At 38.8% G+C, this 25,651-nt stretch overlaps 1 long non-coding RNA gene across 1 annotated transcript in view; it reads right to left on the bottom strand.

The window, feature by feature from the left end:
* Positions 1-23,427: 23,427 nt before the first annotated feature.
* The window catches only part of LOC133242519 (uncharacterized), a 35,714-nt gene continuing 33,490 nt past the window's right edge, over positions 23,428-25,651 (bottom strand). Inside the window, exon 3 of the long non-coding RNA XR_009734875.1 lies at positions 23,428-23,484. This is a non-coding gene — a long non-coding RNA (uncharacterized LOC133242519). The remainder of the gene's footprint in view (positions 23,485-25,651) is intronic.

The following is a 25,651-nucleotide window of genomic DNA, read 5'->3' as shown; positions in this document are numbered from 1 at the left end:
CAAATCATCCCGCCCTTGCCTTCTCCTACAGAGTCCAAGTCTGTTTTTTATATCTGTGTCTCTTTTGCTGTCTCGCATACAGGGTTATCGTTACCATCTTTCCAAATTCCATATATATGCATTAGTATACTGTATTGGTGTTTTTCTTTCTGGCTTACTTCATTCTGTAAAATAGGCTCCAGTTTCATCCACCTCATTAGAACTGACTCAAATGCATTCTTTTTAATAGCTGAGTAATACTCCATTGTGTATATGTACCTCAGCTTTATTATCCTTTCATCTGCCAGTGAACATCTAGGTTGTTTCCTTGTCTTAGCTATTGTAAACAGTGCTGCAATGAACATTGGGGAACATGTGTCTCTTTCAATTCTGGTTTTCTTGACGTGTATGCCCAGCAGTGGGATTGCTGGGTTGTATGGCAGTTCTATTTCCAGTTTTTTAAGGAATCTCCACACCGTTCTCCATAGTGTCTGTACAAATTTGCATTCCTACCAACAGGGTAAGAGGGTTCCCTTTTCTTCACACCCTCTCCAGTATTTATTGTTTGTAGACTTTTTGATGGCAGCCATTCTGATCAACATGAAATGGTACCTCATTGTGATTTTTATTTGCATTTCTCTGATAATGAGTGATGTTGAGCATCTTTTTATGTGTTTATTAGCCATTTGTATGTCTTCTTTGAAGAAATGTCTGTTTAATGCTTTGGCCCATTTTTTGATTGGGTCATTTATTTTTCTGGTATTGAGCTGCATGAGCTGCTTGTATATTTTGGAGATTAATTCTTTGTCAATTGTTTCATTTGCTATTATTTTCTACCATTCTGAGGGTGCCTTTTCACCTTAATGATAGTTTCCTTCATTGTGCAAAAGCTTTTATGTTTAATTAGGTTCCATTTGTTTATTTTTGCTTTTATTTCCATTACTCTGGGAGATGGGTCATAGAAGATCTTGCTTTGATTTATGTCAGAGAGTGTTCTGCCCATGTTTTTTTCTAGAAGTTTTATAGTTTCTGGTCTTACATTTAGATCTTTAATCCATTTTGAGTTTATTTTTGTGTAAGGTGTTAGAAAGTGTTCTAGTTTCATTCTTTTACAAGTGGTTGACCAGTTTTCGCAGCACCACCATTTCAAAGAGTTTGTCTATTCCCCATTGTATATTCTTATCTCCTTTGTCAAAGATAAAGTGTCTATAGGTGCGTGGATTCATCTCTGGGCTTTCTATCTTGTTCCATTGATCTATATTTCTGTCTTTGTGCCAGTACCATACTATCTTGATGACTGTAGCTTTGTAGTATAGTCTGAAGTCAGGCAGAACCTGCATCTATAGATGGCTTTGGGTAGTATGTACATTTAAAAAATATTAATTCTCCTGATTCACTAATGTGAGATATATATCCATCTATTTGTCCCTTCTTCAGTTTCTTGAATATAACAATGCATTCTAGTCTTCAGTGTAGAGATCTTTTACCTCCTTGGTTAAATTTATTCCTAAGTGTTTTATGGGTTTTGATCATTAGTGGTATTGTTTCCCTTATTTCTCTTTGAGATGTATTATTGTCAGTGTGTGGAAATGCAACTGAGTTTTGTAAGGTTGATTTTGTATCCTGAAATATTAATGAATTAATTTGTTATTTCTAATAGTTGTTGCTGGTGTTACAGACCATGCCATCTGTAAAAAAGAGAGAATTTTTCTTTTCTGATTTGAATACCTTTTATTTCTTTTTCTTGCCCAATTGCCTTGGCTAGGACTTCCAGTACTACTTTGAATAAAAATGGCAAGAGTGGGTACCATTGCCTTGCTTTTGATTTTAGAGGATAAGCTTTCAGCTTTTCACCACTGAGTACGATGTTAGCTGTGGGCTTATCACATATGGCCTTTATTATATTGAGGCATATTCCTTCTATAACAAATTTGTTAAGTTTTTATCATTAAAGGATGTTGAATTTTGTCAAATGTTTTTTCTGCATCTGTTGAAAGGATTGTATGTTTTTTATACTTCATTCTATTAAAAGCATGCATCACATTTATTCATTTGCATGTGTTGAACCATCCTTCTATCCCAAGGATAAATGCCACTTGGTCATAGTACATGATCCTTTTAATGTGCTGTTGAATTTGGTTTGCTAGAATTTTGCTGAGAATTTTTTTCACTTAACAACTTTATTTTTATTGACATGTAGCTGATGTACTATATGAATTATAGGTGTACAACATAGTCCCAATTTTAAAAGGCTATATTCCATTTTATCAAGCTTCCCAGGTGGCACAGTGGTAAAGAATCCACCTGCCAATACAGGAGATATGGGTTTGAGCCCTGGGTCGGGAAGATGCCCTGGAATAGAAAATGGCAACCCACTCCAGTATTTTTGCCTGCAAAATTCCATGGACAGAGGAGCCTGATGGGCTACATTCCATGGGGTCACAAAGAGTTGGACACGATTGAGCACACACACAAATACTCCATTTTTAGTTATTATAAAATACCCCTGCATTGTACAATGTATTCTTGTATGTTACATCATTTAATATATTCATCAGGGGATATTGATCTGTTGTTTTATTTTCATGTAGTGTCCTTATCTGGCTTTGGTATCAAGGTAAAGCTGGCCTCACAAAATAAGCTTGAGAATGTTCTCTCCTCTTCAACTTTTTGGAAGAATTTAGTAGGGTTGGCATTAATTAGTCTTTAAATGTTTGGTGAAAGTGAAAGCCGCTCAGTTGTGTCTGACTCTTTGCGACCCCATGGACTATACAGTACATGGAATTCTCCCAGCAAGATTACTGGAGTGGGTAGGGTAGCCTTTCCCTTCTCCAGGGGGTCTTTCCAACCCAGGGATCAAACCCAGGTCTCCCTCATTGCAGCCAGATTCTTTACCAGCTGAGCCACAAGGAATTCACCAGTGAAACCATCTGGTCCAGGGTTTTTATTTGGGGGAAAAGTTATTATTGCTTCAGAATCCTTAGTTATTATTGGTTCAGATTTTCTATATCTTCATGATTCAGTCCTGGTAATTTGTGTGTTTCTAAGAATTTATTTATGTCTTCTAGATTATCCAATTTTTTTTAAATTTTATTTTATTTTTAAACTTTACATAATTGTATTAGTTTTGCCAAATATCAAAATGAATCCATCACAGGTATACATGTGCTCCCCATCCAATTTTTTTTTGTACACAATTGTTCATATAGCCTCTTATGATCCTTCCCTGGTGGCTCAGTGGTAAAGAATCTGCCTGCCAATGCAGAAGACACAGGAGACGTGGATTCCACCCCTGGGTTGGGAATATCCCCTGGAGGAAGAAATGGCAACCAACTCCAGTATTCTTGCCTGGAAAATTCCATGGATAGGATGCCTGTCGGGCTGCAGTCCATGGGGTCACAAAGAGTCAGACACAACTAAGTGACTGAGCACACATGATCCTTTGTAACTCTTGTAGTGCTGATTGTAATGTCTCCTCTTTCATTTATAGTTTTGTTTATATGAATCCTCTCTTTTCTCAATTTTGTTTCTGTCAAAATAACTCACTTCTATTTTCATTGATTTTTTCTATCATCTTTCTAGTCTCTATTTCATTTATTTCTGTTCTACTCCTTATTTCCTTCCTTCTACTTTAGACTTACTGTATTCTTCATTTTCTAATTCCTCAAGGTATAAAGTTACACTGTTTATTTGATATCTCTACATTTTTTCTTATGTAGGCATTTATTGCTATGAATGCCCCTCTTAAAACTGCTTTTGCCACATCCATCATGCTTTGGTATGTTGTAGTTTCATTTTCATTCGTTTCAACATACTTCTAATTTGTCTCTTCATTTTTTCTTTGATACACTGGTTGTTCAGCAGTATACTGTTTAGTTTCCCGGTATTTGTGGATTTTTAAGTTTTCTTCCTGTTTCTAGTTTCATATCATTTTGGATTGCAGATATGATTTCAATCTTGTTTGTTAAAGCTTGCTTTGTGGCCCAATATATGATTTATCCTAGAGAATCTTCCAAATCATTATTTATTCTAACTCTGCAATTGTGCAGGTTTAGGCAGTATTAGCCTGATTCAAGTTGGCTCCTGTGCTCTTTTGACCATCCCACATAAGTTTTTTGAGCACTCCTTTATTTTCTGTTCTACATTAATGTTAGACTTTCCATATGCCTTTGCTGGAATCAATGATTTGTTCAAGGAGCTGTGATTCCTTTCATTAGGCAATGGCATTCAGAAACTGGGTGCTAAATGTTCTCAATGCAATTGGGATGCAATCATTTCATGTTTCCTGACTTAATCGTGTCCTGGAGCTGCAGGTGTTTTAATAAAAATGAACTAGCTCCAGCATAATACTTAAGAGAACTAGTTGGATTTTGGTTTTCCTTTTTTTTGCTACAATAGAGCAGACCCTGAAGAATTATTTTTTTATTTTAATTGGAGGCTAATTACTTTACAATATTGTAGTGGTTTTTGCCATACATTGACATGAGTCAGCCATAACTAAAATATTTTTAGATACTTTTATGACTTACCACTGATATCCACTTGCATTCTAGGAATAATTTCCCTTTGGGACTGAGAGTTTATTTTGTCTAAAAAAGAAAACCTTTCCAGACTGGAGCCAGGAAAGTAGAAAACAATGATATTTAGATTGTAGTATGTCAAAATTAGTCGTTATATTCTGTTTCTGGGACAATGGCATGGGCTCAGTTTCCCCAATCCTCCTTTCTAAGTATAAAGATCCTGGAAACAATTCAAGAGACTCTAAAAGATAGAAAAAGATGGACTGAATAGGGAATTCAGGACTTAAAGAATGACAACACAGAGAACTCCCTGGGTTTTCTTTATATCACTCATACCACAGACTGTGTGCCCGAGTCCTAGGCTGCAACTCCCAAACTGCCAACAGGTACAAACAAAAAAAAAGTCTCCAAAAAAAAAAAAAAAGAAAGAAAGGAAAAGGGAAAACAAAGCTTTATCTCTCCAAACAAAGATCTGGGAAAGGAAAGCTTAGCAAGGAGACTCATACCAGTAGCAGCAGTTGGCTCATCTGCCTATGGTAGCTTCACCAGCTGAGCTGGGAGAGAGAAGACCATCTGTCTGCATGCTTCACGGAAGCATGCCAACAGCAACTGCAGAATCTGATCTACCCTAAGCATAACAGCAGAACTAGGGAAAACCAACACACTCCATATCAAGAGGCAACAGATGAGCCCTTCCACCTACAATGGTAATGCCAGTTGACCTAGTGTTTCCCAATTCTCTACTGAAATGGAGAATGCAGCCCAACATCAATGTTTCCTGATCTTACACTCACCGGCAGCCAGCAACCTAGGTCCAGTGGGTCCTGGCCTTCCATCCAATGGCTTGAAGGCAGCCCAGGCCATGTGCCTCCTGGGTCTATACTCAGTGGCAGGAGGTGAAAAGGGCCAGGATCTCCTGACCTTCCATCTAGACCCATGGCTCTGGCCTTCCACACAATGGCAAAGGGCACCCCATCCCTGGCTAAAATATCAGAGATAGAGTGGGAAGCCCCTGGCAGTGAGTGGCTGGAGAACAAGTCAGGAGAAATGCTATAAGTCTGGATTTCCCCTGACTCACTTTAACTACACTGGCAGATGAAGGAAGTACCTGCTTTCCCTGCATGTAATACCAACAGAAGCTCAAGCAGAATCAGAAGAATAAAGCAGATCAAAACAGAACTGCAAAATCTCAGGAAACTAAATTGTCATTGGAACTACAGTCCACAATAGTAGACCAGAACCTATTCTAAATCTAACAGGGTGGCTGCCTGATAAAATGGAAGATATTAAAAAAAGGATGAGTCTTTCAATGTTATAAGTGTTCAGAAAATAATTGAAAAACACTCACTACACCAATAATAAAAACATAAAAACTTGAATAAGAAAAGACAATCAGGCTTTCCTGGTGGCTCAGTGGTAAAGAATCTGCCTGCCAATGCAGGAGACACGGGTTCGATCCCTGATCTGGGAAGATCCCACATGTTACAGAGCAACTATGCCCATGTGCCACAACTACTGAGTCTGTGCTCTAGAACCCAGGAGCTGTAACTTCTGAGCCCATGTGCCACAAATACTGAAGCCCATTTGCCCTAGAACCCATGCTCCACAACAAAAGAAACAACCGCAGTGAGAAGCCCGTGCACCACAACTAAAGAGTAGCACCTGCTCTCTGCAACCACAGAAAAGCCCACGCAGGAATGAAGACCCTGCACAGCCAAAATAAACAAATAACTAAAATTATATTTAAAAAGAAAAAAAAAACAATCAAATGACATCAAATAATGAAATGAACTAGACGTTGGAACTATCTCATAAAGATTTTAAAGTAGTCACTATAAAACTGCTGCAAAAGTAATTACAGGTAACCTACTGAATGGGAGAAAATACTTGCAAATCATATATCTAATAAGGGATTAATATCCAAAATATATGAAGAACTCACACAACTCAATAGCAAAAGGACAAGCAATCTTATTAAAAAGCAGGCAGAATATATGAATAGACATTTTTCCAAAGAAGGTATACAGATGGCCGATAGGTGCATGAAAAGATGCTCAACATCACTAATCACAGGGAAAATGCAAGTCAAAACCACACTAAGATGAGATACCATCTCACACCTGGTAGAATGGCTATTATCAAAAAGATAAGAAATAACAAGTGTTGGTGAGGATGTGGAGAAAAGAGAATATTAGTACACTGTTTGTAGGAATGTAAATTTGTGCCACCACTAAACACTACAGAAACACTTTAGAGATTAAAAATGGAGCTAACATATGATCCAGCAATTCTACTTCTGGTTATTTAGCAAAAAAAGAAAAAAAAACACTAACTTGAAAATATACCTGTATTCCCATGTTATTGCAGTGTTATTTAAAATGGCCAAAATATTAAAACAACCTAAGCATCCATCAACAGAGGAATGGAAAAAGAAGATTTGGCAATACATACAATGGAAAAAAGAATGAAATACTGTCATTAGCAGCAATACAGATGGACCTAGAGATTATTGTACTAAGTGAAGTAAGTCTCACAGCAACAAACACCATATGATATCACTTATATGTGGAACCTATAACAAAACAATAAACTCATAAATGTAGAGAATAGGAAAATAGTTTGGTGGTCACCAGAGGTGGGAGAAGAAGGATAGGAAGGGAATCAAAAAGTACAAACTTCCAGATATAAGTCCTGAGGATATATAATGCATAGCATGATGACTACAGTTACTGATAATGTACTATATATTTGAAAGTTGCTAAGAGAGTAAATCTTAAAAGCTCTCAATACAAGAAAAATATGTAAATATATGAGGTGATGAATGTTAACTAGACTTAATTGTGGTGATCATATCTCAATATAATCAAATATCATATTTTGTTATACATCTGAAACTAACAGAAAGTTAGTCAATAAAAAATTAATTAAATTGCAAATTGTTTTAAAAAAGGAAACAAAAATCTAAGCAAAGTACAAGTATATGCTGTTGTTCCGTTGCACAGTCATGTCCGACTCTTTGAGACCCCATGGACTGCAGCCTACCAGGCTTCTCTGTCCTTCACTATCTCCTGGAGTTTGCTCAAACTCATGTCCATTGAGTTGGTGATGTCATCCAACCATCTCATCCTCTGTCATCCCCTTCTCCTCCTGCCTTCAATTTTTCCCAGCATCAGGGTCTTTTCCAATGAGTGAGCTCTTTGTATCAGGTGGCCAAAGTATTGAAACTTCAATTTCACCATCAGTCCTTCGAATGAATAGTCAGGGCTGATTTCCTTTAGGATTGACTGCTTTGATCTCTCTGTCCAACGGACTCTCAAGGGTCTTTTCCAGCACCAAAATACAAAAGCACAAGTATATGAAAGAGACAAATAGAAGTTACAGAACCGAAAAATACAATAACAGAACAAAAAATTCACTGGATGGGCTCAATAGTAGTGTATCAGTTCAGTTCAGTTCAGTCACTCAGTCATGTCCAACTCTCTGCGACCCCATGAACCGCAGCACGCCAGGCCTCCCTGTCCATCACCAACTCCCAGAGTCTACCCAAACCCATGTCCATCGAGTCACTGATGCCATCCAACCATCTCATTCTCTGTCGTCCCCTTCTCCTCCTACCCTCAGTCTTTCCCAGCATCAGGGTCTTTTCAAATGAGTCAGCTCTTCGCATCAGGTGGCTAAAGTACTGGAGTTTCAGCTTCAACATCAGTCCTTCCAATGAACACCCAGGACTGATCTCCTTTAGGATGGACTGGTTGGATCTCCTTGCAGTCCAAGGGACGTTCAAGAGTCTGCTCCAACACCACAGTTCAAAAGCATCAATTCTTCGGTGCTCACCTTTTTTTATAGTCCAACTCTCACATCCATACATGACCACAGAAAAACCATAGCCTTGACTAGATGGACCTTTGTTGGCAAAGTAATGTCTCTGCTTTTGAATATGCTGTCTAGGTTGGTCATAACTTTCCTTCCAAGGAGCAAGTGTCTTTTAATTTCATGGCTGCAATTACCATCTGCGGTGATTTTGGAGCCCAGAAAAATAAATTCAGCCACTGTTTCCCCATCTAGCTGCCATGAAGTGATGGGACCAGATGCCATGATCTTAGTTTTCTGAATGTTGAGCTTTAAGCCAACTTTTCACTCTCTTCTTTCACTTTCCTCAAGAGGCTCTTTAGTTCTTCTTCACTTTCTGCCATAAGAGTGGTGTCATCTGCATATCTGAGGTTATTGATATTTCTCCCGGCAATCTTGAATCCAGCTTGTGCTTCTTCCAGCCCAGTGTTTCTCATGATGTACTCTGCATATAAGTTAAATAAACAGGGTGACAATATACAGCCTTGATGTACTTTCCTATTTGGAACCAGTCTGTTGTTCCATGTCCAGTTTTAACTGTTGCTTCCTGACCTGAATATAGGTTTCTCAAGAGGCAGGTCAGGTGGTCTACTATTCCCATCTCTTTCAGAATTTTCCACAGCCTATTGTGATCCACACAGTCAAAGGCTTTGGCATAGTCAATAAAGCAGAAATAGATGTTTTTCTGGAACTCTCTTGCTTTTTTGATGATCCAGCGGATGTTGGCAATTTGATCTCTGTTTCGTTTGCCTTTTCTAAAACCAGCATGAACATCTGGAAGTTCACGGTTCATGTACTGCTGAAGCCTGGCTTGGAGAATTTTAAGCATTACTTTACTAGCATGTGAGTGAGTGCAATTACAGAAACTACAATCACAGACAACTAGCCAATCTGATCACATGGACCACAGCTTTGTCTAACTCAATGAAATTAAGCCATGCCATGTGGGGCCTCCCAAGGCAGCTGGGTCATGATGAAGAGGTCTGACAGAATGTGGTCAGACTACAATCACAGACAACTAGCCAATCTGATCACATGGACCACAGCCTTGTCTAACTCAATGAAACTAAGCCATGCCATGTGGGGCCACCCAAGATGGATAGGTCATGATGGAGAGGTCCGACAGAATGTGGTACACTGGAGAAGGGAATGGCAAACCACTTCAGTATACTTTCCTTGAGAACCCCATGAACAGTATGAAAAAGCAAAAAGATAGGACACTGAAAGATGAACTCCCCAGATCGGTAGGAGCCCAATATGCTACTGGAGACCAGTGGAGAAATAACTCCACAAGAATGAAGGGATGGAGCCAAAGCAAAAACAACACCCAGTTGTGGATGTGACAGGTGATGGAAGCAGGGTTTGATTCTGTAAAGAGCAATACTGCATAGGAACCTGGAATGTTAGGTCCATGAATCAAGGCAAATTGGAAGTGGTCAAACAGATGACAAGAGTGAACATTGACATTCTAGGAATCAGTGAACTAAAATGGACTGGAATGGGTGAATGTAACTCAGATGACCATTATATCCACTACTGTGGGCAAGATTCCCTTAGAAGAAATGGAGTAGCCATCATAGTCAACAAAAGAGTCCGAAATGCAGTACTTGGATGCAATCTCAAAAATGACAGAATGATCTCTATTCATTTCCAAGGCAAACTATTCAATATCATGGTAATCCAAGTCTATGCCCCAACCAGTTAACACTTAAGAAGCTGAAGTTGAACGGTTCTATGAAGACCTACAAGACCTTTTAGAACTAACACCCAAAAAAGATGTCCTTTTCATGATATGGGACTGGAATGCAAAGTAGGAAGTCAAGAAACACCTGGCATAACAGGCAAATTTGGCCTTGGAGTACAGAATGAAGCAGGGCAAAGGCTAATAGAGTTCTGCCAATTAAATGCAGTGGTCATAGCAAACACCCTCTTCCAACAACACAAGAGAAGACTCTACACATGAACATCACCAGATGGTCGACACCAAAATCAGATTGATCATATTCTTTGCAGCCAAAGATGGAGAAGCTCTATACGGTCAGCAAAAACAAGGCTGGGAGCTGACTGTTGCTCAGATCATGAACTCCTTATTGCCAAATTCAGACTGAAATTGAAGGAAGTGGAGAAAACCACTAGACCATTCAGGTATGACCTAAATCAAATCCCTTGTGACTATAAAGTAGAAGAAATAGATTTAAGGGACTAGATCTGATAGACAGAGTTCCTGATGAACTATGGATGGAGGTTCGTGACATTTTACAGGAGACAGGAATCAAGACCATCCCCAAGAAAAAGTAATGCCAAAAAGCAAAATGGCTGTCTGAGGAGGCCTTACAAATAGCTGTGAATAGAAGGGAAGTGAAAAGCAAAGGAGAAAAGGAAAGATATACCCATATGAATGCAGAGTTCCAAAGAATAGCAAGGAGAGATAAGAAAGCCTTCCTCACCAATCAATGCAAAGAAATAGAGGAAAGCAATAGAATGGGAAAGACTAGAAATCTCTTCAAGAAAATTAGACCAAGGGAACATTTCATGCAAAGATGGGCTCAATAAAGGACAGAAATGGTATGGACCTAACAGAAGCAGAAGATACTAAGAAGAGGTGGCAAGAATACACAGAAGAACTATACAAAAAAGATCTTCACGACCCAGATAATTATGATGGTGGGATCACTCACCTAAAGCCAGACATCCTGGAATTTGAAGTCAAGTGGGCCTTAGGAAGCATCACTACGAACAAAGCTAGTGGAGGAGACGGAATTCCAGTTGAGCTATTTCAAATCCTGAATGATGATGCTGTGAAAGTGCTGCACTCAATATGGAAGCAAATCTGGAAAACTCAGCAGTGGTCACAGGACTGGAAAAGGTCAGTTTTCATTCCAATCCCAAAGAAAGGCAATGTCAAAGAATGCTCAAACTACCACACAATTGCACTCATCTCACACGCTAGTAAAGTAATGCTCAACATTCTCCAAGCCAGACTTCAGCAATACCTGAACTGTGAACTTCCAGATGTTCAAGCTGGTTTTAGAAAAGGCAGAGGAACCAGAGACCAAATTGCCAGCCTCCACTGGATCATCGAAAAAGCAAGAGAGTTCCAGAAAAACATCTATTTCTGCTTTACTGACTATGCCAAAGCCTTTGACTGTGTGGATCATAATAAACTGTGTAAAATTCTGAAAGAGGTGGGAATACCAGACCACCTGACCTGCCTCTTGAGAAACCTATATGCAGGTCATGAACAACAGTTAGAACTGGACATGGAACAACAGACTGGTTCCAAATAGGAAAAGGAGTACGTCAAGGCTGTATATTGTCACCCTGTTTACTTAACTTTTATGCAGAGTACATCATGAGAAACACTGGGCTGGAAGAAGCACAAGCTGGAATCAAGACTGCTGGGAGAAATATCAATAACCTCAGATATGCAGATGATACCACCCTTATGGCAGAAAGTGAAGAGGAACTAAAAGCCTCTTGATGAAAGTAAAAGAGGAGAGTAAAAAAGTTGGCTTAAAGCTCAACATTCAGAAAACGAAGATCATGGCATCTGGTCCCATCACTTCATGGGAAATAGATGGGGAAACAGTGTCAAACTTTATTTTTGGGGCTCCAAAATCACTGCATATGGTGACTGCAGCCATGAAATTAAAAGACGCTTACTCCTTGGAAGGAAAGTTATGACCAACCTAGATAGCATATTCAAAAGCAGAGACATTACTTTGCCAACAAAGGTCCATCTAGTTAAGGCTATAGTTTTTCCAGTAGTCAGGTATGGATGTGAGAGTTGGACTGTGAAGAAGGCCGAGTGCCAAAGAATTGATGCTTTTGAACCATGGTGTTGGAGAAGACTCTTGAGAGTCCCATGGACTGCAACGAGATCCAACCAGTCTATTCTAAAGGAGATCACTCCTGGGTGTTCTTTGGAAGGAATGATGTTAAAGCTGAAACTCCAGTACTTTGGCTACCTCATGCGAAGAGTTGACTCATTGGAAAAGACTCTGATGCTGGGAGGGATTGGGGGCAGGAGGAAAAGGGGATGACAGAGGATGAGATGGCTTGATGGCATCACTGACTCGATGGACATTTGTTTGGGTGAACTCCGGGAGTTGGTGATGGACAGGGAGACCTGGCAGAGAAGGCAATGGCACCCCACTCCCACTACTCTTGCCTGGAAAATCCCATGGGTAGAGGAGCCTGGTAGGCTGCAGTCCATGGGGTCGCTAACAGTTGGACACGACTGAGCGACTTCACTTTCACTTTTCACTTTCATGCATTGGAGAAGGAAATGGCAACCCACTCCAGTGTTCTTGCCTGGAGAATCCCAGGGACAGAGGAGCCTAGTGGGCTGCCATCTATGGGGTCACACAGAGTCGGACACGACTGAAGTGACGCAGCTGCAGCAGCAGCAGCAGCAGGGAGACCTGGCATGCTGCAATTCATGGGGTCGCAGAGTTGGACACGACTGAGCACTGAACTGAACTGAACTGAACTAATGCTGGGAAAGATTGAGGGTGGGAGGAGAAGGGGACAACAGAGGATGAGATGGTTTCATGGCATCACTGACCCAATGGACATGAGTTTGCGTAAACTCCAGGAGTTGGTGATGGACAGAGAGGCCTGGCGTGCTGTGGTTCATGGGGTCGCAAAGAGTCAGACACGACTGAGTGACTGAACTGAACTGAACCTTAAGTTAATGATGGCTCAAGAAAGCTATGGGAATGTTGTGGAAGGAAGCAGGCTTGCCTAACTATAAATCCATAAATAAAAGCATGAGATATTCCCAAGTCCATTAATGAAAGAAAAATGTCACCACCCTTCTACTGATATGATAATCCTAGTCTGACCTTGTAGAATCAGACACTCTCCTGCCTGATACGGCAAATGAGTAATTAGTGATGTAAGCTTCATGTCTGCTCAAAGAAGCTAATATTTCCCTTTCCTTATAAAACTATAGTCCACTTAATTCTCTGGGCAGGGCTCCCCCACCTGCCTGCTTGCTTCTCTTAAAAGCATCCTATATTAATAAATCTATTTCTTGCCTCTCACTGAATTCCTTCTGCACTGAGACACAAAGAACATGAACCTCAGTAAGTCCAGCCACTAGGTGAGTGATTCTAATTAAAAGATTGTGTTCTGAGTCCCAAGCAGGGTTTTTGCTGAGTCCTAGAATATGGGTTCAAGTCCCAATCTGAGGTAAATGGTTTCAATACCATCTCCTACAGAACATCGCTGTAATTTGGGAAAACTAAAACACAGTTGCCTATTGGGAAAAAATGGTCCTGAAATACACAGCCTGAAATTAAAAGGGCTGAGCTGCTTTCCTTCCAGACAGATTCCAAAAAAACAATGCCCAAATTAAAGCCTGTGGTCATAACCTCTCTACCATTAGTGCCTGCTAATGAGGTATCACTCCAGAATAGGTTGACTGTACAGAGAGACATTTAAAAGGTTTTACAAATGAACAGGGAATGCAAGCCACTTTACTTACTGACCTCACATTCTGGGACCAAAAGGATAAGCATACTTGTGTGAGCTTTTCTTTCTTTCTTTCTTTTTTCAATTTCAGGACTCGGTGAGATTTCTGAAGCTGCCTGACGACCCTGGGAAATATAAACACTCCTTTCTCCTAGTCTTGTTTGGTGTCCCTGGGGGAAAGAAAAATATCCTCCCTACTTTCAGAGTGAAAAGGACTATATCAGGAAAAGCTTCAGAATGTGAATTATTATGTCAGTCTGCAGGTACCATATACAGTGTTTGCACTATGTACCAGACTCTGTGCCAGATGTGCCACCAAATTCTGTCACTATCCTACCAGACTTGAAGTGTAACTCATATGATGCCTATTTAAATAAGGAGCTATGACTCAGAGAGGTCAGATAACTACTAGTTAAGGCATGCTACTCAGAACCTGGTCAGTCTATGGTTTGCTGTGCTACATGTTATAAATTATTATTCAAATGTTAATTTTTAAATTTGTCTCTAGGGAAAGGCCCATACAGGAATATTCTCATAAATATGTTAGTTATTGCTCATAAAGAGTAGATTCAATTCAGGAGTTAAGGAAAATGGTAATTATCTTGTTTTATTGTTACACAGAAAACAGTTATTTTTGTCATTATTATTACTCTAAAATATTTTCTTTGTGCACCTGCCAAGCCCAGTGTTAGGCACTCTCCCATTGTTATCCCAGTAGGCCTTCAGAGCATTCCTTCAGTGCAATGATTGTCATTCTCAGCTTACAGTGAGGAAATTATGATGCTGCCTGTTTAATGGCCTGCCACACTGTTGTGGAATGCCAGAGCTGGCTCACGCTGGCTCTTGAGAGCTGATTGTATGCATCTCTCCCTTGAAATTGTCTATTTTCGTGGACTATTTCCACCTCGGAAACCAGAAAACTATAAAACATGTACTCTCAGGCCTCTCCTTCTTCCCTTACTGGTTTTTAAACATTTACCAGCATATCACTGACCAAGTTAAGTTCCAACTTTAGTTTTTTCAGCTATTAACTATATGATCTCAGGTAAATTGCTTATCCTCTCTGAGCTTCACTTTCCTAATATTTCAAATCAGTAATTAATTGTATTGTCTATATCATTATGTGGATTTAACAGTTTGTATTCCCTTGGATTTGGCAGTAAATTAAGCCAGTTCCCAAATATAGTTAACATCCTATAAATAGCCATTTTTCAACTTTCTGCAGAAAAATCCACCATGAAAAAGTTTGATAAAAGACTTTGTGTATTCAGTGGATGTAACATGCTAAAACCATCAGGAAGAGACTATACTATAGAGGAGGAGCACTTGAAGCATTCATTTGCCAAATATCTGTCAGAACAACTTTCTTTAATATGCATATTAACAGTATGTGAAAGTGTTAGTTGCTCAGTTGTGTCTGACTCTTTGCAACCCCATGGACTGTATGTAGTCTTGGTTCATGGAATTCTCCAGGCAAGAATACTGCAGTAGGTTGCCATTCCCTTCTCCAGGGGATCTTCCCAACCCCAGGATCAAAGCCAGGTCTCCCGCACTGCAGGCAGATTCTTTACCATCTGAGCCACCAGGGACCTTGCTAATCTCCTCCTTCCTGAGTTGGTCTAGGAAGAGCCAACGAAGTGCCCCTTTTCACAAAATATTAGAATGACTTGGGGCCGTCTGAATGACCATTGAATTAGAACAAAAATGAAAATCATTCTTATTTTTTATAGGGACAATTAATAATCTCAGACAAAATACTCCAAAATGATAAGTTACAGTGTTATTTACCATAGCATTTTGAGTTCTTTTCAATAGGTCTTGGTCACTGCCATAATTCCATAAATATAACTTTGTGGCCTACATTTTAATTACAATGTTGTATACTGGAGGCTGCCTAAAGTAGCAAAGAATTAAGAATTTTTCCTCATTTCTGAAATTGTTCTTATTTTCTGTAAGTCATTTATTCACTTAAGGATTTGGAAATAAATTTTATTTTTTAAATAAATAAATGTGTAAGTATTCACTAAGCATCTCTGATGTATCCAGATATGTTCAAATAGAATAACTAGGATGTATACACATAAGCAGACACACACACACACATATAAACTGACACATAAACTGAATTATATTAGATACTTTGCTGGCAAAGGGGTTTTAATAAAATCTTTGTAATGAAGGAATTTATTGTAGCATTCATTATAACTATAAAAATTGAAAACAAAAACTACAGCCTAAGAATTATGTGAATCTAAGGAATCCAGACACATCCTGGGTCAGTCCTGTGGTTATTCTAGAGCCTGATCCAGGGAATCAGACTGCTCTCTGCCAAGGAAATAGAGAAAATTTTATCAAACCCACATTCCTACTCTAGAATCCAGGCGCTGTCATTAACTTTTCTTTGAGTCACAAACAACTAGAGGTAACACCCCAAGGCTCTGACGTTTTCAATCTCTGTGACCTTTAACAAGACATTCAATCACTCTGAGCCTATTTCTTCATCTGTCGTGTGGGGGGAACACCTGCCTTGCAGATTGGTTCTGAAAACTTCATGGAGTAATATACATAAATTATTTGACATGGTGGAGGAAGGGTGCCAATAAACAACATAATTCCCTCTTCTCTTTCTCTTACTGCATATTCTATCCCTTGGCTTCAGCTATGAGCTCAGATTCATTATTCCTTGAAGCTTATCTCATCTCAAATCACTGCTGCTTCAAGTTTCCTTGATCTGGCTACTCAGTTTCTAAAAACAGAAGAAAGACGTTTGTTAACCCAAAGGCAAAGTTTCTGGTCACAGCTTCAGTTTAGAAGGCAATTTCCTGATTATATGGTTCCCCACAATTTACCACATCTCTTTCCAGTTAAAATCTATGAACATTTACTGTGTGCCCACCATAAGCTGAGTCTTGTGCCCTTCCTTATCTCCTACATTTCCTGCAGGTCAGCAACTCAGTGTCCCTATTCCCTCCCTCCATAGCAACCTCTAGATCTTCTAGACTCTATCTCCTCCCCTAGTCCTTTACACAAGCAAGATAATTTCTATCTCTCTCTCAGAACTCTGATTTGTATTCTCACTCCAAGAAACTAGATCACAAAGAGCCCTCCTCAGATGCTCACTTGTTTATACTTCTCAGGAAGGTATAGATAACAATTATTTTGTGTTCTCAGAAAGACTTTAAAATATCCATTTCTTCCTCTGTTCCAGCAGGCCTCAGTGCTGAATGTATCGACAGTGGGCCACAGGCTCTGGGGAGTGCCTGTGGGATGAGGAGCTCCTGAAAGTATAAAGAGGAGATGACCTGAAAACCAAGGAAGCCTGGATCAGTGAGAAAAAAGGGAAAGAATTCCCTCCTCCACAGAAAATCTTCACTTGATGCCAGCCCCTGTATGCCAGCTATTGTACTACTATTGTACTTTTCAAGGCACTGTACTATAAGATTAAAAATGTTTATTTTTTGTGTTTGTTTTTTATGTACATATTATTTGTGTGAAAAGTATTATAAACCCATTATAGTACAGTACTGTATAGCTGATTGTGTTAATTGAGTATTTAGGCTAACTTTGTTGGATTTGTGAACAAATTGGACTTATGAGTATGCTCTCAGAACAGAACTCATTCATCTGTAGGGGACTTAGTGTAATAAAGCTAGGGACAGTGCACTCCATGTAGGCCTTAGCATCTAAAAATCTTGAGTTAGACTTAAGATTCTCCCTTATCCTAGCTGTGTGACACTGGGCTATTGCCTAACTTCCCTGGCTCTTAATCTCAATTGTGGTCATGGGAAGAACATTTTTCTAGAAGAGCTATCATAACTATTGAAAGAGAGAAGGTATATAGTTAGTATAATGTACATACTAGCTTGGGCTTCCCAGGTGGCTCAGTGGTAAAGAATCCACCTGCCAATGCAGGAGATGCAGATTTGGTCCTTGGGTCAGGAAGATCTCCTGGAGAAGGAAATGGCAACCCACTCCAGTATTCTTGCCTGGAGAATCCCATGGGCAGAGAAACCTGGCAGGCTACACTCCATAGGGTCACAAAGAGTTGAACACGACTGAGCACGCATACACATGCATGCACATACTAGCTTACTATTACTTGTACTGAATCTTAATTTCACTTTAAAATATTTCATAACATTATTTTGTGTTCTTAATTTTTAATCTCAGAGTTATATTTCACTTTAAAAGATTTTTTTATTTCAAAAATGAAAACATTTAGTAAAAGTACAGATTGCGCACAGATAAAGCAAAAACCACTAAGAGTGACACTTGAATGATTGAGATAAAAGAAAAGCTGAAGTAAATCATTACATGTACTATAAATATTAGCTTCAGTGTGGAATGCCAAAGATAATGGGCATTTCTTTGCTCTTAAAAACTCACAGCTGATTAAAAAGAATAATCTGCTTGATACCTATACTTAAGAGTAAACTACGTGGTGCCTACATCCATAAGAACTTCTGAACTGTGTCCTTTCTGGGTGAATGATTTTCTTATCAATGTTACTAAAAAAAAAAAAAAAACTAGTTCAAAATTTAGTGGAGCTTAACAGAACTTAGTGAACTGGATGCTAGATTTACAAAGACCAACTGAATTTTGCCCTTGCCCTCAAGGATCTCATAATCAAGTAGGGGAAACAAACACCTATAATCAATGAGTATTTATTGAGTGAATACAATGTCAGGAACTGTTCTATAATCAGTATCACACAGCTAGTTAGCTAGTGGTAGTGCTAAAGTCAGTTTTCAATTCTGGGTCTCTTCACTCCAACCTGCAGTATGTTTTCATTTCTAGCCTCCAAAAGATGTCCCATGGCTCTTTTGGTTCTACTTAAAATTTGTTGATGTCTCTAAAGAAACTTCCTGGCACCTCTCACAGGGGAACCCTGGAGATGAAAGATTGGGCCAGCTGTAAGTGGCTGAAGGCACCAAGCCAGGCCTTTCATTGCCCCTTTACAAAATAACAACTGTTCTCTTAGCATTGGACCCCACTGAGATGGCAGAAACAAAGAGGCAACTGGAGGTTTACAGCTCTTTATACTTGGTAAAATCCCTTCTACAGAAGGGCCCACTATTGTAGCTCTCAATTTCCAAGCTCTCCACTCATTCCTACTGTAAACAAAAAGAACAAAGAGTGTTGCTCGTCATCTCGTTATGCAGAGGGTTAAGTTGCAACCCACTGCAGTAGCCCACTGACAATGTACACTTAGGAGAATACAGGATGGGAAAAAAAGGATGAAATATTCTGTGCTTTGGATATATGGGCCCCACATAGTTAAGATGCATAAGTAAGGAAGAATTTCAATGATCCTAGATTCTTGCATCTTTTCATACATAGAAAAGCATTAGCTGCGTTAACTTGAAGTATGTTCTTTGTAATTAGAAGTCATTTTCTACCAAGATGTATGCTTGACTACAGGCATTTTCCAGCCAAAAAAAATTCATATATATCCTGGCTCCTCCCCTACTTCTTCAGAGCAGCTCCTCAGAGCTATCTGAGAAGCTGTCTCTGGGGCTATAGTCCTCAGTAGGGTCCCTGAATAAAACTCAACTCACAACTTCTACATTGTGCATTTTTCTTTAAGTTGACACTAATATAAAACACACTACTAATCTGTGTTTTGACTAAGAGTAACCTGGTTCTTTATGGAGAAGCTAAGCCTTGCTGTATGGCTGGAGTTTTACAGACATGAGTCCTTTTGGAAACAGGATGACTGTCTCATTGGGAAATTATACCTGCCACTACATATGAAATAATTCTTGCCATAATGAGTGGAAAAAGGATCACTTTTAGTGTCCACATATTTAGTGTAAGTCTCAGTTCCACCATTCACTATTTAGTTATTTACCCTCTCAGCAACACTGAGAAAACCCCATTGAGAAAAAAATATGTATATGCTATAAATATATGTATAATTATATATAATAAATGATATGTTAATTTGCATGGCACAGAGTAGATCGTCAAAAATGTTAAGATTTGTTAATCTGTTTATGTTTCTCCCCCGACTACTCTTAACATTTTGATGGAAGGATTTCTATATAATTCATATCTGCACCTCCACACCTAGCATAGCACCTAATATGTACTTCCTGTCAGTGTATTCTAGTTGATCAAATACAAAAAGGATCTCTTCCTCTGCAAGATAATATGATTCCATTAGAAAATTCTTTTCAAAACTTGTATCCAACGCTTCTATGAAAACTAACTAACCCACCAAACAGAAAACTTTTAACTTGGTTATTTTTACTTGAGGCTTTGATTGGGATGTTGCTAGACGTGGGCCAGATTTGTCTCTTTCCAATGGCACCCCACTCCAGTACTCTTGCCTGGAAAATCCCATGGACAGAGGAGCCTGGTAGGCTGCAGTCCATGGGGTCGCTAAAAGTCGGACATGACTGAGCGACTTGACTTTCACTTTTCACTTTTATGCATTGGAGAAGGAAATGGCAACCCACCCCAGTGTTCTTGCCTGGAGAATCCCAGGGACGGGGAGCCTGGTGGGCTGCCGTCTATGGGGTCGCACAGAGTCGGACACGACTGAAGCGACTTAGCAGCAGCAGCAGCAGTATTCTACACTAGGCTGGGTGATAAACACACCCAGTAGTTAAGGTATATAAAGGCAACTATGATGACAATATCATACCCCAAAATGTCACAGAATCCCTTGTGAAGGTGAAGATTTTATCAAAATGGCTGCATGGGGTGATGGCAAAACAGACTATCCTCAGAACTGAGTAATTCCATGAAGTTTTATGCATGCTGACGGAACTGAGGCTCCAACTGTTTAAACAGTTTGTCCAGCTATTTACACAGCTATTAACTGCTAGGAATGTAACTGGAATGCAGATCAGTATTATAAAACTCAAGATCATTCATTATATCCTGTGGAAGAAGAAAAAACCAACATAGTCAACACCATCCAGGTATGTAGTGTTTTTAAGGAGCGGAGGGCCTTATTTAAGTTGCAAACCTCTATACACCACCAAAAATATCATAACAAAAAAACTACTCAATGAAATAACTCTTTAGATAAGTCATGGTGGTGGTGCAAGGAGCACAGGCTGGGGAGCCAGAAAAACTTGAAATCAAATTCCAACTACCTTCTAATCTTTGGTCTCCTTTTATATAATTAGCAATAATAGCAAAATGTTATGATAATTAATGATGAAGTGTTTAGCACAGGACCTGGCACATAGATTGTCCTCAATCAATGTTGGATGACTTAAATCCTTCCCTTTCCTTCTACCTAGCCAATGTTAAGCATTGAACCCCTTGACCACAGATTTAATTTCTACAACAAAGGCAAGTTTTGTGGTCATTTTTGTCTCTCTCCTTTGTGGTGAAGTCAAAAGATGGGACTTAAAGTTCAAAGCAGTTGGCAAAAATACTTAAGCAACATTATCAAATTATTTAATAATTACTGCAAATCCAGACATTGGAATGCCAAGGTTTTAAAAATGATTTTACTCTTCTTAAATTATGCATTCTTTCAATACTCTTCTAATAGGTGAATATTAATATGGCTATGTTGAGTTTTACAAATAAAATACCATTGACATTTTGATTCGGATTATTGTGAAATTTATAACCCTTGTGCTCTGGAAATAAGGTTTTGTCTACCATTATTATTAGATCACCCACCTATCCTGTAACTCCCCTCCTGTGTTAGCAAGTCTTTCTCTTCCTTTCCCTTCCCTTTTTAAAATTAACTTTTATTGGAGTAGAGTTTCTTTACAATGTTGTGTTAGTTTCTTCCCCTTGCCTTTGGCACAGACATTTGTAAAGATTGGAAGGGCATAATGGGTTGTGAAAGTGTTGAATTTTTATATTATAACGAATTATACAAAAGGACACATAGATGAGACATGGGAACCCTGCCTGATGACTATGAGGGATCCTTGGCTAGAACCTGAGATTATAATCTGTGATTCTTTTCCTATCACCCCAGTCACCACCTCCATCATCCTTAGCTCTGCAAAACTGATAAACTGTCTCTCCGTTTATCATTCAAACCTTGTTTCAAAACTCTCAATTTTATCACTTCTCTTTAACTACTGTGAATGCCATCATTTTCTATTATGTTTTGTATGTGGTTCTTGCTGATACACATAAAAGTTATTGATAGTTTAAATAGTTGCTGTTTATTCTAGCCTTTTATAGAATACATATGTACCAAGGCATTTTGTGTTGTTTTTAATGTGTTTTCCAATAATACACTCTTATCATCCTTGAGCAATGATTATTTTTTTCTCTATCCTGAAAGTTATAAGTTTCATTTCTTTTTAATATCTTTTCATGGTGGAGAGAATTTCTAAAGCAATATTAGGTAGTGGAGATAATGAGCATATTTGTCTTGGTCCTAATTTTAATGGAATTTCCTCCAGTGGTGGTTATAAAATCATTTTGTGTCTTTTTACAGAAAAAAAAAAAAAACTCACCTCAATGTAGCCTTCTACAAATATACTTTTAAAGTACACAGTGTTGTTTTTTTTTTTTAATGCGAATAGGTGCTGAATTATTTTTGATTGCCTTTGGAAAATCTATTGTGTCCTTAAAATAATTTAAATCTGTATAATACAGTCTTCAAATCTAGTTGCACAATAAATATTTGTTTGTTCAAATCATCTTTTATTCTTACTCCATTTAATATTTGTTTTCATGTACAACCCACATCTCTTTAACATTATTCTTAGATATTTTATTTTTATTGCTAGTGTCACTAAGTCATTATTTATGGTATATTGGGAAATAGCAATCTGGGAGTCATGTGTACAGATGATTTGCCAAGCACTGTAACTAAGAGATTTATTTCTCCATTAACTCTCGTTTTCCTCAGTATACCATCAAATTGCTTATAAATAATGAATTACTTAACCAGTGTTATGCTGGTTAGTACATATTTTAATTTTGTGGGGAAACCTATATGGACTGTTTATGCTTCCCCCCCCCCAAATCTCCACTGCTTATGTTTTGCTTTAAAAATTAATATGTTTTAATAAAAAATGAACTAAAATATCCAAGACAAAAACTATATATTGCATATTTGCTTAAAATGTAAAATATAAAAATATTCACCCATTATAAATAAACAGAAAAAATGATTGAATGGGAATATATGAAGATGTTATGAATGATTGCTTTGCTTTTTCCTCATTTCTAAATATATTAATGACTTTCTATTCTTATAACTAAAAAATACTACTAAAATAATATTACTAAAGTTAGTCAAACAAATAAAAATTATCTTTTGCCACTCATTAATCTGGCAGACTGAAACAGAAAAAAGCTAACATATAATGTTTTGGACTACATATATCAATCATTCTAACAGACTTTACTTCCAGTGATCTTTATTGGATCAAGCTCCAGTCAGTGAAATTTCAAGCTTTTACTAGCTGTATGTGATAAGCAGCAAATGAAGCCTAGAACATGAACAGGAATGTGACAAAGTCTTCATTTCTATTTGTTTACCTCCATCCCTCAAAATGGACTTCAGCTGTGATAGTTTTTCTCAGAACTCTCAGTATATCACTTGAAATGTGTGATGAAGAAAACACAAATCTGGAAGAGCATATATGGATTCAAATATGTACTCACCCATTTCTTAACCTTGGAGCAGTGGCTTGCTGAGCCTCATTTTCTTCTTCTTCATCTGTAAAATGGGGCCAATAATAATTATTAGAGAAACAATGTAATCAGGACCTAGGGAGCACACTTGTTTATCAATACTACCCTTGACTATTCTTGAATTGAAGGAAAATATCGAGTAACACAAAACATTCATTTTTGGCAAGGACATCATTTTCATACTTACAAATGAACAAGAGAGTAACTGGAAATTCACACATAAAGGACAAACACATGCATTATCATGATCTCTCACAGAAATACCATACATAAAATCATCATTTTTTTTTTTTTTTTTGCCTCATTGATCCATTTCATACTGGGAATGGAAGGAAAGACAACTAAGAATGATACCTTCCCTCTAGAGAGTTAAAAGATGGAAGAAGTAAGCATACAGAGCACAAGTGGAGGGAATTGTCTTAGGTGGGAGAAAGGAAATCTCTTCTACTGTACTTGAATTCCTTTCAAGTACAAGGATGGATGTTGTAATCTATTTCAAAATGGAATTCTTTACCCCACCCTCTTCCAGAAAGGGTTACATCCCTTTCCAACACGACTTTGAAGCTCCTCACATCAAGAAGTGTAGTCTTTTTCTCCGTACTTGAATCGGGGCTGGTCTTGTAGCTTGGTTTGACTAATAAAGTGCTGAGTAAATGGTATTGTGCCAATTCTGAGTATTGTTGTTCAGTCACTCAGTCGTGTCCAACTCTTTGCAACCCCATGGACTACAGCATTCCAGGCCTCCTATCCTTCACCATCTCCCAAAGCCTGCTCATACTCCTGTCCATTGAGCTGGTGATGTCATGCAACCATCTCATCCTCTGTTGTCCCCTTCTCCTCTTGCTTTCAATCTTTTCCAGCATCAGGGTCTTTTCTAATGAGTCAGCTCTTCACATCAGGTGGCCAAAGTATTGGAGCTTCAGCTTCAGCATCAGTCCTTCCAGTGAATATTCAGGGTTGATTTCCTTTAGGGTTGACTGCTTTGATCTCCTTGCAATCCAAGGGACTCTCAAGAGTCTTCACCAACACCACAGTTCAAAAGCATCAATTCTTTGGTGCACAGCTTTCTTTAGAGTCCAACTGTCACATCCATACATGACTACTAGAAAATCCATAGCTTTGACTATATGGACCTTTCTCAGCAAAGTATTGTCTCTGCTTTTTAATATGCTATCTAGGTTGGTCATAGCTTTTCTTCCAAGGAGCAAGTGTTGTTTAATTTCATGACTGCAGTCACCATCTGCAGTGATTTCTGGAGCCCAAGAAAATAAAGTCTGTCACTGTTTCCATTGTTTCCCCATCTATCTGCCATGAGGTGATGGGACCAGATGCCATGATCTTCATTTTTTGAATATTAAGTTTTATGCCAACTTTTTAACTCTCTTCTTTCACTTTCATCAAGAGGCTCTTTAGTTCCTCTTTCACTTTCATCAAGAGTCTCTTTAGTTCCTCTTCACTTTCTGCCATAAGGGTGATGTCATCTGCATATCTGAGGTTATTGATATTTCTCCCAGCAATCTTGATTCCAGCTTGTGCTTCATCCAGCCCAGCATTTCGCATGATGTACTCTGGATATAAGTTAAATAAGCAGGGTGACAATATACAGACTTGATGTACATTTTTCCCAAGTTTGAACTAGTCCATTGTTCCATGTCTAGTTCTCACTGTTGCTTCTTGACCTGCATAAAGGTTTCACAGGACGCAGGTATGGTGGTCTCGTATTCCCATCTCTGTAAGAAGTGGAGGTGATACAAGATGGTGGAATAGAAGGATGTGCGCTCATGTTCTCCGGCAAGGACACCAAAATCTCAACTAGCTGCTGAACAACCATCAATAGGAAAATGTTGGATCCCACCAAAAACAGATATCCCATGTCTAAAGGCAAAGGAGAAGCTCCAACAAGATGGTAGGAGGGGCACAATTGCATTTAGAATCAAACCTCATACCTGCCAGAGATGCTTGGAGGGTGCAAATAAAACCTCATGCACACCAGGACCCAGGGAAAGGAGCAGTGACCCCCACAAGAGTCTGAGCTAGACCTGCCTTTGAGTGTTTGAATGTCTCCTGTGGAGGCATGGGTCAGCAATTCTTGTGTACTTCAGCTTTCACTCTTGGAGCCCTGCTCAGTTTCCACGTGGATGATCCTGGGCCAGTTGACTGAAGGATGAGAGACCACAAGTAGCAGAAATAGA

Source organism: Bos javanicus, chromosome X (assembly GCF_032452875.1).
Source record: "Bos javanicus breed banteng chromosome X, ARS-OSU_banteng_1.0, whole genome shotgun sequence".
NCBI lineage: Eukaryota > Metazoa > Chordata > Mammalia > Artiodactyla > Bovidae > Bos > Bos javanicus.
This window is presented reverse-complemented; position numbering and strand designations above follow the sequence as displayed.